This window comes from Myotis lucifugus, unplaced genomic scaffold, assembly GCF_000147115.1.
Source record: "Myotis lucifugus unplaced genomic scaffold, Myoluc2.0 scaffold_983, whole genome shotgun sequence".
NCBI classification, from domain to species: Eukaryota; Metazoa; Chordata; class Mammalia; order Chiroptera; family Vespertilionidae; genus Myotis; species Myotis lucifugus.
In genome coordinates, this window is record NW_005872031.1 from 61,109 (window position 1) to 77,369 (window position 16,261).

Genomic DNA, 16,261 nt, shown 5'->3' on the forward strand with positions numbered 1-16,261 from the left:
CCATGGGGTGAGGTCCCTGCTGGAGGGTGTGGCCAGCTGAAATAGCCTTCAGACTCTCACCCAGGCTGGCCAGGCCCCTGTGGGACCCTCACCCAAGGGGGCATGACTGCCCTGCAAACTTCCCCAGCCCTCACCCAGGCCAGTACCATCCCCATTGCCAGCCCGTAAACCACCACAGGTCCCTTTCCCAGAATGCCCTGCCCCATAAGGGAACCACCACCCTGATCTGGGACACCCTTCAGGGAAAACCAGCTGGCCCCCACCCATGCACCAAGCCTCTAGCTATACTAATTAAAGGGTAATATGCTAATTAGACTAGGAGACCTTCCAGAAGACCTTCTGGACAAAGCCACAGTGGCAGGGCCAAGGTAGAGGCACTTAGGGGCCAGGAGGGGAGGGCAGTTGTGGGTGAGGAGGCCATCAGAGGGGGTCAGTTGGGGGCGATCAGGCCGGTGGGGGGGGAGTTGAGGGTGATCAGGCTGGCACAGGGGGGCAGTTTGGGGTGAGCAGACCATTGGGGGGGGGCAGTTGTGGACAAGCAAGCCGGCAAGTAGAGTGGTTAGGGGCAATCAGGCAGGCAGGCAGGTGAGTGGTTAGGAGCCAGCGGTTCCAGATTGTGAGAGGGATGTCAGACTGCCACTTTAGTTGGACATCACTTGAGGGGTCCCAGATTGGAGAGGGTTCAGGTCGGGCTGAGGTACACCCCCCCTCCTCATGAATTTCATGCGCCAGGCCACTGGTATATATATATATATATATATATATATATATATATATATATATATATATATATATAATTTCAGAGAGGGAGGGAGAGAAAGTGATAGAAACATCAATGGTGAGAGAGAATTATTGATTGGCTGCCTCCTGCAGGCACCTACTGAAGATCTAGCCCATAACCCAGGTATGTGCCCTGCCCAGGAATTTAACTGAGACTTCCTGGTTCATACGTTGACATTGAGCCATTCCAATTGGTTTCAGCATATATTTCTCATTCTTTCTATTTCGTGTCTCTGCTGATTTTAGGCTGTAATCCATTTTGAAAACTGAGCCCTACAAAATAGTAATTCTTTCAGGGAGTGCTGCTCAGAGTATATTTGTATAAATAAATGACTTCACTTACCAATCATATAATTTATAAATAAACTGGAAGCTTTAAGGGATAGAGTTGGGTGAGCAGACAGAACTAGCTCTGAGGTAATCTGGTGGGAGAAGAGCACTGGAAAGTGTAAGAAGCACAGCTCAGCATGTTATCCCTCTGAACACCCATCACCAACATCAACTTTGTGGACAAAGCTGAATTGTAAACATTTCTCTTCTTAGTTGATAAGAAGCTGTTTTCTACTCCCTATCCCTGAGGTATAAAGACACAACTCTTCTTTCAAAAGGAGTGTCTGTCTATTTAATAGTGATTCAAGTTTGTATTTGATGGCTTCCTATCAGATGAGCCTGTTTTCAACAACTAGCATGTTCAACTTGCCCCAGTCAAAGTCTGCACCTATAAGAGTTATTCAAATGGCTTTCCCCATTGCCAATGTTTCTAGATAGCAAGGAGAAAAAAATATTTAAAATGTAATTGTTTAGCTCTGACCCATGTGGCTGAGTGTCATCCCATGCACCAAAGGGTTGTGGGTTTGTTTCCCGGTCAAGGGCACATGCCTGGGTTGCAGATTAGACCCCTTGCTCCAGTTAGGGCTTGTGCAGGAGGCAACAAATCAATGTGTCTCTCTCACATCTCTCATTCATTCTCTCTTCTCCCTCTCTCTCTCTCTCTCTCTCTCTCTCTCTCTCTCTCTCTCTCTCTCTCTCTCTCTCTCTCCCTCTCCCTTCTCTCCTCCCTCAATCCTTCCCTTCCACACTCTCTAAAAAATATCAATCAAAACATTTTCCCAGGTGAAGATTAACAACAACAAAAAATGTAATTGTTTGTTTCTGTGACACTAAACATTGATGAATAAGGAAAGGATAATCTTTTCCACAGATGTGGGCTGGACATAATGATCAAAGAGAAAGCAAGAATCAGAGAGATTTTGATCAATTTCTTTATTTAACAAATATTTATTGAGAACCACGCTTTGTCCAGTATTATGCTTGTCCACAGATAATAGTGGAAATACAAGATGCAGATGGTCCTACCATCCTCACAGATGAAACTTACTGGGGTGACATTGGTTAATAATATTATATGAGTTTCACATGTACAAATGTAAAATACATCATCCGTGTATTGCATTGTATGTTCATAGCCCCAAACCTTGCATTATTCCATCACCATATATTTGACCCTTTACTCTCTTCAACCTTTCTCCAACCCCTTTCCCACCACTAACCACCATACTGTTGTCGGTGTCTGTTAGTTAGTTAGTTAGTTTTTTGTTCTCACCCAAGGATTTTTTTAAATTGATTTTTTAGAGAGAGTAGAAGAGAGAAGAGAGGAAGAGAGGGGGAGGTAGGGGAAAAAAGAGGGAGAAAGGGAGAGAGAGAGAAAGAGAAACATGGATGTAAGAGAGTACATGGATTGATTGCCTCTTGCAGGGGCCCTGTCTAGGGCTGGGGATGCAACATCCCACCCAGGTATGTGCTCTTTTTTTAAAAAATTAAATCTTTATTGTTCAGATTATTACATTTGTTCCTCTTCCCCCTCCCCATAACTCCCCTCCTTCCAGTTCCCACCCCAGCCTCCGCCCTCACTCCCCACCCACTGTCCTCATCCATAGGTGCACGATATTTGTCCAGTCTCTTTCCGCATCCCCCACACCCCTTTCCCCCCCAAGAATAGTCAGTCCATTCCCTTTCTATGTACCTGATTCTATTATAATCATCAGTTCATTATGTTCATCAGATTATTTATTCACTTGATTTTTAGATTCACTTGTTGATAGATGCATATTTGTTGTTCATAATTTGTATCTTTACCTTTTTCTTCTTCTTCCTCTTCTTAAAGGATACCTTTCAGCATTTCATATAAATACTGGTTTGGTGGTGATGAACTCCTTTAGCTTTTCCTTATCTGTGAAGCTCTTTATCTGACCTTCAATTCTGAATGATAGCTTTGCTGGATAAAGTAATCTTGGTTGTAGGTTCTTGGTATTCATCACTTTGAATATTTCTTGCCACTCCCTTCTAGCCTGCAAAGTTTCTGTTGAGAAATCAGCTGACAGTCGTATGGATATTCCCTTGCAGGTAACTGAGTTTCTTTCTCTTGCTGCTTTTAAGATTCTCTCTTTATCTTTTGCTCTTGGCATTTTAATTATGATGTATCTTGGTGTGGTCCTCTTTGGATTCCTTTTGTTTGGGGTTCTCTGTGCTTCCTGGAGTTGTAAATCTATTTCTTTCACCAGGTAGGGGAAGTTTTCTGTCATTATTTCTTCAAATAAGTTTTCAATATCTTGCTCTCTCTCTTTCTCTGGCACCCCTATAATTCGGATGTTGGTACACTTGAAGCTGTCCCAGAGGCTCCTTACACTATCTTCCTATTTTTGGATTCTTTTTTCTTTTCTGGTTGGGTGTTTTTTGCTTCTTCGTATTTCAAATCGTTGACTTGATTCTTGCAATCCTCTAGTCTGCTGTTGGGAGTCTGTATAATATTCTTTATTTCAGTCAGTGTATGCTTAATTTCTAGTTGGTCCTTTATCACAACATCGAGGGTCTCACTAGATTTCTTGAGGATCTCACTACATTTATCGGCGGTTTCTAGAAAGTTCTTGAAAAACCTTAAAAGTGTGGTTTTGAACTCTATATCCAGTAGTTTGCTTTCCTCCATTTCTGTCATTTGTGTCCTGTTTCTTTGTCTCGGCATTTTTTATGCTTCGCTGTGTCGATAGAGTGGCTTTCTGTGCTAAGTGTCCTATAGGGCCCGGTGGCTCAGCTTCCCCAATTACCTGACGTAGACACTCTTGGTGCACCCCCTTGTGGGCTTTGTGCACAGTCTTGTTGTAGTTAAGCCTTGATTGTTGTAGGTAACACTGGGAGGATTTGACCTCAGGCCAATTGGCTGTGAGAATCAGCTGTGTCTACGGTGGGAGAACTTCTGTGCTGAAGACACCCTTATGGGGCAAGACTTGCTTCATTGGGGCTTTGGTGCTCACTGAGTCTGCCCCCTGAGTGTGTTCCTTATGGATCTGCAGCATTATAATTGGATGGTCCCACTCTTACCACTGGGTATACTGGCTCTTGGATCTAAGGAGGTACTAATCTAGCCTCTGCCTGAGGCTACCCTGCAGAAGCCAGCTGTAAAGCAATGCAAGTTGCCCTGGGGCCTTGGGCAGCTGCAGTTTGTTAAGTAATTTTCAGATTACAAAGGGCCGGGCCTTTCATATGAAAAAGCCTCTGTGCAAGGCTTGGGCGGGGCGGAGCCCCAGGGGATCAACTGGACAGGCAGAGCGAGCAGTATGGCTGTTCTCAGTCCTGTCCTCAGAGGCCTCTGCAATCACTGCATGTGCCTCCAAGAGAAAGCTGCCCTTGAGTTCCGACCGATGCCAGAAAGTCCCGTTTCTCCCGTATGAGTCCGGGTCCCCAGAGACTCGCCCGAAACTGGAGCTCAGAGCCTGAGACTCCCTCCTGATTGAAAAAGACAATCGTGACCTCAGCTGCCAGTGTTCTCCGAATGCACCTCCGCACCTTTGTATTTTACTTCTGCACCGCACCTCCTCTGAGTCTCGGTATGCTTTTCTCTTTCCTTCTAGTTGTAGAATTTCCACTCAGCCAGCCTTCTTGTGGTTCTGGATGATGTCCGTTCTGTCTTTTAGTTGTATTTTTGAAGTGGTTGTCCGAGGCAGCAATCTCCAGTGTTTACCTATGCCTCCATCTTGGTTTCTCTCCCAGGTATGTGCTCTTGACACAGAATCAAACCCATGACCCTTTGGTTTTTGGTCTTATGCTCTAACCATTTAGAAATGCTATCCAAGGCTATGAGTTTATTTGTTTTGTTTGATGGCTGATTGATTTCTATTTTATATCCCAAGTATGAGTGCAATCATATGGTTCTTGTCCTTTTTCATCAGACATTTGTGCTGCGTATGATACTTTCAAGATCCAGCAACTGGGTAGTTTTGAGTTGGATCGCCCATGGACATGTCTGGTAGTTAGCAGGCTCTTGGGCAGGCTCGGATGATGGGGATAACTGGGCCTTGTATCCCTCACCATCACTCAGTCTGGTCCTGGCCTCTTTATGAAGCTGTTGCAGGGTCCTGAAGACCAGAAAGAGACAGCAAGCCACAGGGCATCAGCACTTTTGGAGTTTACTTGCATCATGCTTCTACTGCCCTATTGTTCAGAGCAAGTCACAGGGCCCACCCAGATGCAAGGAGTGGAGAAACAGACTTAGCACCTAGTGGGAGGAGCTACAAATCCACAACCCAAAGAGGCAAGTATACAGAGATGGGAATAATTCATGGCCTTATCTGCCATCTGCCACACAGATTAACATAAGGTATCAGCATTGGAGCTGAGGTTTGATGGCTTTTTGTTTCACTTCCCATGATTTTCCTACTCCCCATCTTGATAACCAACTAATGCCCTCAGGATATCCACAGGCTGGAGTTTTCCATTGAGATGTTAACTAAATAATAATCTGAACTTGTACCTACAGTTTCCCTGAATTTTAGCCATCCTAAGCCAGTGCTCTCAGCTTCTGGAAATTTACTTCTCTCATCTAAGGATTCTGGTGATCAAATGTGGGAAACTGTGCTTCAGGGATGCTTTTGCCAATCCTTGGATTAGCAGCAGGTTCACCATAAAGTGTGTGGGAGATGGGGAATAACTACTGATTTTGTGGAAGCCAGAGTGGGGGGTTCTGCAAAATCTCTCTTCCATTTGATTAATATTTTTAAAAAATCATTCCAATTTACAGAATTGATGAAAGTGACAAGTTAGAGGACTGCTGAGTCATGGATGGTGTTGGTAGCTTGGCCTTACGATGGTCTTCAAAATGGAGAGAAGTTGTCAGATTTGTGGATAGAACCAGGAGAACTTGTAGATGTATTGTTTCTGACAAGTAAGGCAAAGAGAGGAATCAAGTGAGATTCCTAGATTTTTGATTTGAGGAACTGGATGAAGTTGATGATATCTCTGAAAAATACAGTGGAGTTTACAATCATGTCTGCTATATTCAATGTGATGATGTATACATGGACTTCAAGCAGAGACAGGTGGTTGTAATATAGGATTGCCCTGTGAGGAATAAGTCTTTTTTTCCTATTAATATATTTTTATTGCTGATAGTATTACAGATATCAGATATCTTCCATTTACCCCTCTTCTCCCTCCTCCTCTGAGCCCCTACCCACCCACCCCAGGACGTCACTGCACTACTGCCTGTGTCCAAGGGCTATGCATATAAGTATACAAGTTCTTTATCTTATATTGTTTCCCCAATTCCAATCCCGAGGTATGTCAGTCTGTTCCATGCCTCCATGCTTCAGTTCTTATATTGTTGGTCAATTTATTTTGTTCACTAGAGTCTACAAATAAGTGAGATCATATGATATTTGTCTTTCTACCTTTGGTTTATTTTACTTGGCATATTATTTTCCAGGTCCATCCATGCTGTCCCAAAGCTAAGAGATCCTTATTTTTAAGAGCTGCATAGTATTCTGTAGTGTATATGTTCCACAGCTTTTTTATCCATTCATCTGGTGATGGGCACTTGGGCTGTTTCCAAGTCTTAGCCATTATAAATAACTAGTGGCCTGGTGCACAAAATTCATTCACTGTGCTGGGGGGTGTCTCTCAGCCCAGCCTGCATCCTCTCCAATTTGGGGCCCCTCAGCAGATGTTTGACTGCTCGTTTAGGCCCAATGGGATTCCATTGGGCCTAAACCAGCAGCCGGACAACCCCCTCACAATCCAGGACCACTGGCTTTTAACTGCTCACCTGCCTGTCTGCTTGATAGCGCCTAACCACTCTGCCTGCCGGTCTGCTCAAACCAACTTTCTTCCCCCCTGCTGGCCTGCTTGCCCCCAACTGCCCCTTCTGCTGGCCTGATCGCCACCAATTGCCCCCCTGCCAGCCTGATCACCCCCAACTGCCCTCTCCTCCTGGCCTGATAGCCCTAACCACCTCTGCCTCAGCTTCACCACCATGGCTTTGTCCAGAAAGACATCACATCTGGAAGGTCTCATGGTATAATTAGCATATTACCCTTTTATTAGTATAGATAAGATATGACATAGTGCCATAACTACAGCATATCTACCAGTATTACTCTATGAGAATATGTACTTCATGAGATAGGAAGGCATCTAATAAATTACATTGTAGATGTTGTAATTAGTAGGAAATACTGTATTCGTAGCAATAATATACACCCTGTGACTTCTCTTCCTGATTTAGGAATGCTTCCTTGTTTTTTTGAACATTTCCTGGCCCCTGATTTTTTTTATTTGTTTGTTTTGTTTTTTTGTCATTCTGTGGAACTTTAGTTATGGTTTATTGCACATGATTTGAGGTCTTTAATTTCTAACCACCAAAGATTGAAAGGACTATTTTTTCCATGAAGTTTAACATTAACATTAGTGAATTCATGTATTCATGTGTTTTTATTGTAAACATATGAATTATTCACATTGCCATAGATATTGAACTCATAAGCGTGGACCATGTACAGGCTGGCAGCAAGCCAGGAAACCGCTCTGCAAACAAACAGATACTCTGCATAAGGAGAAAAGTCATAACACATTATTTAATTTCCAACCTGAGTCACCTCAGAATGTTACATATATTGACTTCTTTATTCATATAATTTCAGGAACTCAACTGCTTGGTTGGTGATGGGGTTGACCTGGATTCGGGAGGATTATTCCTGAAATAATTAAGGAAAGGGGCCTCAATCTTTCTTCTTGGTTGCTTGCTCCTCCCAGCACCTTCATCTTTCTTCTTGTCCTCAGTTTCTTGAGTATCTTATCCTTCATCTTCACCTCCTTCTTCCTCCTTTGCATCCTCAAATTCTTCCTTGGCACCTTCTTCCTCTTCCTCTCCTTCCTCTTCCTCAGCCTCTTCCTTCTCCTTCTCCTCCTCTTCAGTTTCTCCTTCAGAGGGGGGTTCATCCTTAGCTTCCTCAGCTTTGCAGCCTCAATAGGCTCCTCCACCTTGATCTGCTCCTCCTGGACATGGCTGGTGTATTAAGAAGGGAAGGAGCGAGTGGACACCAAGTAGGAGCTGGTCTGTAAACCACCGTAGGCAGATCTGCTAAAGACCTGGGAACTCTGGGAGTAGCGGCTGGCTATGCTTCTCTGCTGGTGAAACTGAGCCGGGTCTCCTCACCTTCCAGGAGTTTCCTGTAAGCTGCAATGTCAACGTCCAAAGCCATCTTCACATTGAGGAGGTCCTGGTATTCTTTTAAATATCATGCCATTTCACTCTTTGTAGTTCTCAACTCATTTTCTAATTTGTTGATTGTGTCCTGCATAGCACTAATGTTGGCATTCTGCTTATCCTACAGCTCTTGTAGCTGCTTTTTTAGGGCTTCGTTCATGCCCCAGCATGCTTCCATCTCCAGGGACTTGGCTTTGAGCAGGCAGCGGCTCTCGAACACCTTGTCCTTGGCGGCACACACCACTTCAGTGTTCTTGGCAGTGCTCTCGGTCAGCACAGTGAAGCGGCTCTTGAGCCATTCTTCAGCATTCTGCATGTTCTTGGTAGCCAGAATCTCCTACTGGACACAGATGTCCTTGAGCATGGCGGGTGCATCCTGCTGCCAGGCCTGCGACCAGACCCACCTGAGCCCCAGTGCCTCCTAACCGGGTCCCAAGGCTGCACCTCCAATCCTGCTGCCCTCTCCTCGCAGGGACTCCTCTCCTCATGCTGCTTGTTCTCAGTGCCTGTCCCCCAGGCCCAGGCTGCAGGACTCCCAGGAGGGCGGTCACTGATGCTGTTTGCTCCCAGCACCTGCCCTCCTGCCTGGGGCTGCAGGACTCCCGGTGGGGCTGGGAGGACTGGGCATCACCATTCTGTGGCTATGGGTGCTGCCATCTATGTGACAGTGACGCTTAATTGGCATATTGCTCTTTTATTAGATAGGATGCTGCTTTGAACATAGGGGTGCATATATATTTTCTTATTGGTGTTTGGGGTTTTTAGGATATATTCCCATCATGGCGTCACTGAGTCAAATGTAAGTTTCATTTTAAATTATTTTAGGAAACTTCATACTGCTTTCGGTAGTGGCTACACCAGCTGTGGGCAAACTATGGCCAGAGGTCCGGATCTGGCTCATTTGAAATGAATAAAACTATTGAAATAAAAAAAAAAGACTGTACCCTTTTATGTAATGATGTTTACTTTGAATTTATATTAGTTCACACAAACACTCCATCCATGCTTTTGTTCCAACCCTCCGGTCCAGTTTAAGAACCTATTGTGGCCCTCGAGTCAAAAAGTTCGCCCACCCATGGGCTACACCAATCTGCATTCCCACTTGCAACCAACTCGTGTTCCCTTATCTCCACATCCTCTCCAGCACTTGTTGTTTGTTCATTTTTTTATGATAGCCATTCTGATAGGTGTGAAGTGATATAACATACTGGTTTTAATTTGTATTTCTCTGATAATTAGAGACTTTGAGCATTTTTTCATATGACTCTTGGCCATTTGTATGTCCTCTTTGAGAAAAGTCTATTCAGGTCTCCTGCCCATTTTTTAATTGAATTGTTTTTCTTCCTTTTGTTGACTTACATGAGTATTTTATATATTTTGGATATTAACCTCTTATCAGATGTATCACTGACAAATATGTTCTCTCATACAGTTCCCTTTTCATTTTGATGGTGGTTTCTTTTGTTGTGCAGGAGCTTTTTATTTTGATGTAGTCCCATTTGTTTCTTTTCTACTTAATTTCCTTTGACCTAGGACAGGGGTTGGCAAACTGTGGCTCGCGAGCCACCTGCGGCTCTTTGGCCCCTTGAGTGTGGCTCTTCCACAAAACACCACGTGCGGGCCCGCACGTACAGTGCGATTGAAACTTTGTGGCCCATGCGCAGAAGTTGGTATTTTGTGGAAGGCCCACACACAAGGGGCCAAAGAGCCGCATGTGGCTAGCGAGCTGCAGTTTGCTAACCACTGCTCTAAGAAATTTATCTCTAAACATATTGCTATGTGAGATGTCTGACATTTACTGCCTATATTCTCCTCAGAGATTTTTAAGATTTCCTGTTTTACATTTAAGTCTTTTATCCACCTTGAATTTATTCTTCTGTATTGTGTAAGTTGGTGGTCTAGTTTCATGTTTTTGATACCCAGCACCATTAGTTGAAGAGACTGTCTTTACTCCATTGTATGATCTTGCCTCCTTTGTCAAATATTAATTGACTGTAATGATGAGGGTCAATTTCTGGGGTCTTTATTCTGATCCATTGGTTTATATGCTTGCTCTTGTGCCAGTACTAGACTGTTTTGGTTTTAATGGCTTTGTAGCATAGTTTGATATCCGGTATTGTGATCACTCTGACTTGGTTCTTTTTTCACAAGATTGTTTCAGCTATCTGGGGTCTTTTATGGTTTCATATAAATTTTTGGAGTATTTTTTCTAGCTCTGTAAAGTATTCCATTGGTATTTTAATAGGGATTGTGTTGAATCTGCAGATTGCTTTAGGTAGTATAGATGTTTTAATGATGTTAACTCTTTGAATCCATGAACATGGTATATGCTTTTATTTGTTTGTATCTTCCTCTATTACTTTTTAAAATACCTTTATTGATTAAGGTATTACATATGTGTCCTTATCCCCCATTTCCCCCCTTACTCCCCTGTTGTCTGTGTCCATTGCTTAGGCTTATAAGCATGCATACAAGTCCTTTGTTTGATCTCTCCTCCTTACCCCCACCCTCCCCTACCTTCCCTCTGAGGTTTGATGGTCTGATCGATGCTTCTCTGTCTCTGGATCTGTTTTTGTTCACCTGTTTATGTTGTTCATTATATTTCATAAATGAGTGAGATAATGTGATATTTATCTTTCTCTGACTGGCTTATTTCACTTAGCCTGATGCTCTCCAGTTCCATCCATGCTGTTGCAAATGGTAAGAATTCCTTCTTTTTTTATCACAGCATAGTATTCCATTGTGTAGATGTACCATTGTTTTTTAATCCACTCATCTGCTGATGGGCACTTAGGCTGTTTCCAGATCTTAGCTATGGTGAATTGTGCTGCTATGAACATAGGGGTGCATATATCCTTTCTGATTGGTATTTCTAGTTTCTTGGGATATATTCCTAGAAGTGGGATCAATGAGTCAAATGGGAGTTCCATTTTTAGTTTTTTGAGGAAACTCCATACTGTTCTCTACAGTGCCTGCACCATTTCAATGTCCTATAGTTTTCCAAGTACATGTCTTTGACATCCTTGGATAAGTTTATTCCTAGGTATCTTTTTTCTTGTTGTTGCAAGGTTAAGTGGTATTGTTTGTTTAGTGTCTCTCCCTGAAAGTTTATTATTAGTGTATACAAATGTTATCAATTTGTGGATGTTGAGTTTGTATCGTGCTACCTTGCCAAATTAATTTAGTAAGTCTAATAGTTTCCTGGGTTTCTTTAGGGTTTTCTAGGTACATATCATGTCATCTTCAAACAAAGACAGTTTTACTTCCTCCTTTCCAATTTGGATACCTTTTATCACTATATGTCTGATTGCTGTGGCTATGACTGCCGGCACTATGTGGAATAAGAGTGGTGGAAGCAGACATCCTTGTCTTGTTCCTGTTCTTCAGGTAAACACTTTTAGTTATTTCCCATTGAGTATTATGTTGGCTGTACGTTTATCATATACTAGAGGTCCAGTGAACAAAAAATGTGCATTTAAGGGGGCATCCCTCAGCCCGACCTGTGCCCTCTCACAATCTGGCAGACCCATGATCAATTGCCCCAATGAGGAAGGCCCAGTTCACCTGGCTAGGGCTGTACGATGGAAACTGCCCCCACAGAGGAAGGCCTTGCCCACCCACTGAGGCACCGGTAGGGGTAGCCTGGGCCTTTATATTTGGGGACATTGTGGCACCCACTGATTGATCGTCCTGGTGGCCAGTGGCCTGGGACTCACTCTGCAGGGGTTTCATATGATCGATAGCACCCCACAGAGGGAGGCTCTGCCTACCCTCCACAGCCTGCCAGTCAGCGGCCTGGGCCACCCTCTATGGGGCGATTGTGGAGCCCCCGATTGATTGATTGCCCCAACCAATCACATTGCACCTGCCTTGGCTATCCTGGCGCCAATGAGTGTCATAGCGTGGTCCTCCAGATGGTCATCTGGATGGTCGTTCTGCTGTTTGGCCGTTTGGTTGATGTGCATATTACGTTTTTATTATTATAAATTACCCTTATTATGTTTATGTATGATTCATCTATTCCCACTTTACTGAGAGTTTTTATCAAAAAAGGGTGCTCGATTTTGTCAAATGCTTTTTCTGCATGTATTGATATGATTATATTATTTTTATCTTTCAATTTGATATATTACATGTATTGATTTGCAAATATTGTACCAGCCTTGCATCCCTGGAATAAATCCCACTTGAACATGGTGTATAATCTTTTTAATATATTGCAGGATCTGATTTGCTAATATTTTGTTGAGGATTTTACCATCTGTGTTCATCAGGGATATTGGCCTGTAATTTTCTTTCTTTGTCGTGTCTTTATCTGGTTTTGGAATTAGGATAATGCTGGCTTCATAAAAAGAGCTTTCTCTTGAATTTTTTTGAAATAATTTGAGGATGATAGGTGTTAATTCTTTGAGTGTTTGGTAAAATTCTTCTACAAATCCGTCTGGTTCAGGACTTTTATTTGCTGGAAATTTATTTCTGTGCTGTCTGTTGTTATATTGCCTCTTTTCTTTCTGATTTTATTTAATTAAATTAGTGGTAGGTGTAGATATTTTATTAGTGCTTTTTCTTGTTTCTTAAGGTGGGCCTGTAGTGCTATGGACTTCCCTCTCAGGTTTGCTTTCACTGTGTTCCATTGGTTGTGTGTTCGTTTTCATTTGTTTCCAGAATGTCTTTAATTTTTTGATTTATCTCATTGGTAACCCATTCATTAATTAATAATATGCTATTTAGCCTCCATGTATTTTAGTGTTCTTGAGCTTTTTTTTATTGTAGTTGGTTTCTAACTTCATGCCATTTGATGTTAGAATATGCTTTGTATTACAGCAATCTTCTTGAATTTGTGTAGCATTGTTTTGTGTCCTGACATGTGGTCTACCTTTGAAAATGTTTCATGTGAAGAGACACATGAGAATAATGTATATTATATTGCTTTGGGGAGAAATGTTCTATAAATATTTCTCAGATCCCTCTGACCTAGTGTTTCATTTATAGCCTCTGTTTCCTTGTTAACTTTTTGTCTGTAAGCTCTATCCACTGATATCTGGGGGTGTTAACATTCCTTACTATGGCTGTATTGCGATCAACCTCTCCTTTAAAGTCCATTAAAGTTTATGTATTTGGGTGCTCCTATATTGAGGTATCAGTCTTATTCAAGGGCTGTGCAGGAAGGGTCCTCCTTCTGGAAGAAACAGATGTGGTTGTGGTTGTTGGTTGTTTTCCATGGCTCGGGCCTGTGCTTATCAAATCCTGAAGACTTTAACTTTATAGACACATTAAAAAGATAAGCAGAGAATTACTGAATAGAAATAGAGAAAGAGCTATATAGATGATTTGGTGTTTAATTTAAGACAGTGATCTTTAAAACATCATTCAGATTGTAGGCTATGCTGTTCCGTTATCAAATTTCCAGTGTCCTGGTAAATAGACATGCCTACAGAAGTGAAACTAATAACTCATGTTATTCTGTAAGAGTTGTTATTATTATTTATGTATCAAGAGACTATAGAGCAGGGGTCCTCAAACTTTTTAAACAGGGGGCTAGTTCACTGTCCCTCAGACCCTTGGAGGGCCGGACTATAGTTTAAAAAAAAAAAAACTATGAACAAATTCCTATGCACACTGCACATATCTTATTTTGAAGTAAAAAAAACAAAATGGGAACAAAAACAATATTTGTATTTGCATGTGGCCCGCGGGCTGTCAATAGAACTGTCAATACTTTGATCTGTACCTCTTCAACATATTTATTTATAATAGAAAAACTTCATTAGATTTCTATGGTAAAGTGGTAATATTAAAGTAAGACATTTTGTTCTCCTGTGGTTCAGAAACCCTGAGGAGATGGCTGCATACATGAAATCTAAAGGAACACTTTGCCTTACTGTCCATGTGCCTTTTTCTCTCCTATAAGGAAAGGATAGATTGAATCACACACCTACTTGTGCTTTTTGTTTTTTTTTTAGTATATATTTTTATTGATTTCAGATAGGAAGGGAGATGAAGGTAAAAACATCAATGATGAGAAAAAATCATTGATTGGCTGCCTCCTGCCAATCCCCCACCCCGGGGATGAATACACCAACCTGGGACTCTTCCCTGAATAGAATTGAACTGTGTCCTCCTGGTTCATAGGTCGATGCTCAACCAATGAGCCATGCCAGTTGGGCTACTTAGATTCTTAATGGGAAGAAGAAATGTTCCATTTTGAATATTAATAGGGAGAGGGGAGTTTCCGCTGTGATGTCCCAAAGTCAGATTTTGTGTTACTTTAGCTTATGAGGAACAGCTACCAGCAGCAGCTCAGAGTTCTCATTTGAATGATTTTGCTTCCTCATCTGTGAGCACTTAGCTTCCAAAGGTCAGACAGAGTGAGTAGCCAAAGGGACACCTGAGAAGTGTCCGGTATTCCCCAAGTCCTTTAGGAGAGAGGTCAGACACAAGCGTTCTATAGATCTACTGTGAGTGCAGAGTTTGCTCACAGGCAGGACACTAGTGGCCAATAGAGAAGGACACTGTTGGGCAGAGGCATTGCAGTGGGAAATGTTGGAAGTCAGTGCTGATGCTGTGGTTTTGTTTCCTGCTGTCCCAGGGCTTAGAAATCAAGAATCCAGAGATTCAAAACTGCAACTTGTCTTAGTGGGTAAGACTGGAGCAGGAAAAAGTGCCACAGGGAACAGCATCCTTGGAAAGACAACATTTCATTCCAGCATTGCAGCAAAATCTATCACCAAGGCCTGTCAGAAAGTGAGCCTCACATGGAATGAGAAATTTTCATTGTGGACACACCTGGCATTTTCAACACTGAAATACGGGATGCTGACACACATAGTGAGGTTGCTAATCTTACTGTCCTCCCCCAGGCCTCACACTGTGCTCCTGGTGGTCTTTGCTGGGCTGGTACACAAAGGAAGAACAAAAGGCCATGGAGAAGATGCTATTAATGTTTGGACCCCAAACTAGGAGATACATGATTCTCTTATTCACCCAGAAAGAAGTCTTGGATGGCATGGAGTTCCATGATTTCTTACAGGAATCACCAGAAGGCATTCAAGATCTGATGGAGCAGTTCAAGGATCGTCACTGTGAGTTCAACAATAAGACAGGGGCTGAGCAGGAGGCTCAGAGGACACAGCTGCTGGACCTTGTACAGGCCATGGTGATGCAGAACAAGGGAGGATTATACTCTAATAAAATGTACCAAAGGGCAGAGGTGGAGATTCAGAAACAGGTTCTAGCTATATCAGAAAAATACAGAGCTCAGCTGAAGAGGGAAAAAAGAAAGTTAAGAGAGGAGCATGAAGAGAAAATCAGAAAGCTGGAGGATAAACTGTAGCAAGAAAGGAGAAAGGCAGAAATGGAAAGTGAATTTGAAGAAAGGGAGATTTACTATTCCTCAGACAGCCAAATGCCAGAGGTGAAGTTGAGAGTCAGGAATGAATGCTTGACTTAATCTTCAGAAGATTGAGAGTAATCTGGAAAGGAACCTCATCTCTGTTCAAGGCAGATTAGGCTAATGAAAATCTGTCTATATTTCCTGTGTATTTTCAGGTGTGTCTGCCCCATATAACTCACTCCCCAAAGTCAGAGCTCTTTGTTTCTGTCTCTCAGGCTCTCAGGACTGGGGCGTGTAGTAAAATTCAGTCTTGGAAATTGGTAGACTTTTGGTTGATGTAAGAGGGAAGGAACATATTCTCAATTTTTAAAACTCCAAAGCAGAAAGTATGGATGCTCCCTATCTTCTGAACTCTCAAAGACAGAGAATGAATGCAGGAAATCAAAAGACCCCAAGCTTTCTCTATTTATCTTTATAAAGTTTCCTCATTTTGATTCTTTCTAGATTGGCACATAATCTCCACCTGTGGCTTCTACTCCTTATTTTTATCTTTAGCAACACAATGCTCATTTTACACATGTGGTTAGAGAAATCAATGCTTTGATAATTATGCT

At 42.4% G+C, this 16,261-nt stretch overlaps 2 pseudogenes; one reads left to right on the forward strand and one right to left on the reverse strand.

Moving 5' to 3' along the window:
- Nucleotides 1–7,826: 7,826 nt before the first annotated feature.
- Nucleotides 7,827–8,678, reverse strand: LOC106695248 (annotated as a pseudogene).
- Nucleotides 8,679–14,854: 6,176 nt separating this feature from the next.
- On the forward strand, nucleotides 14,855–15,764 carry LOC111824152 (annotated as a pseudogene).
- The last annotated feature ends 497 nt before the right edge of the window (nucleotides 15,765–16,261 follow it).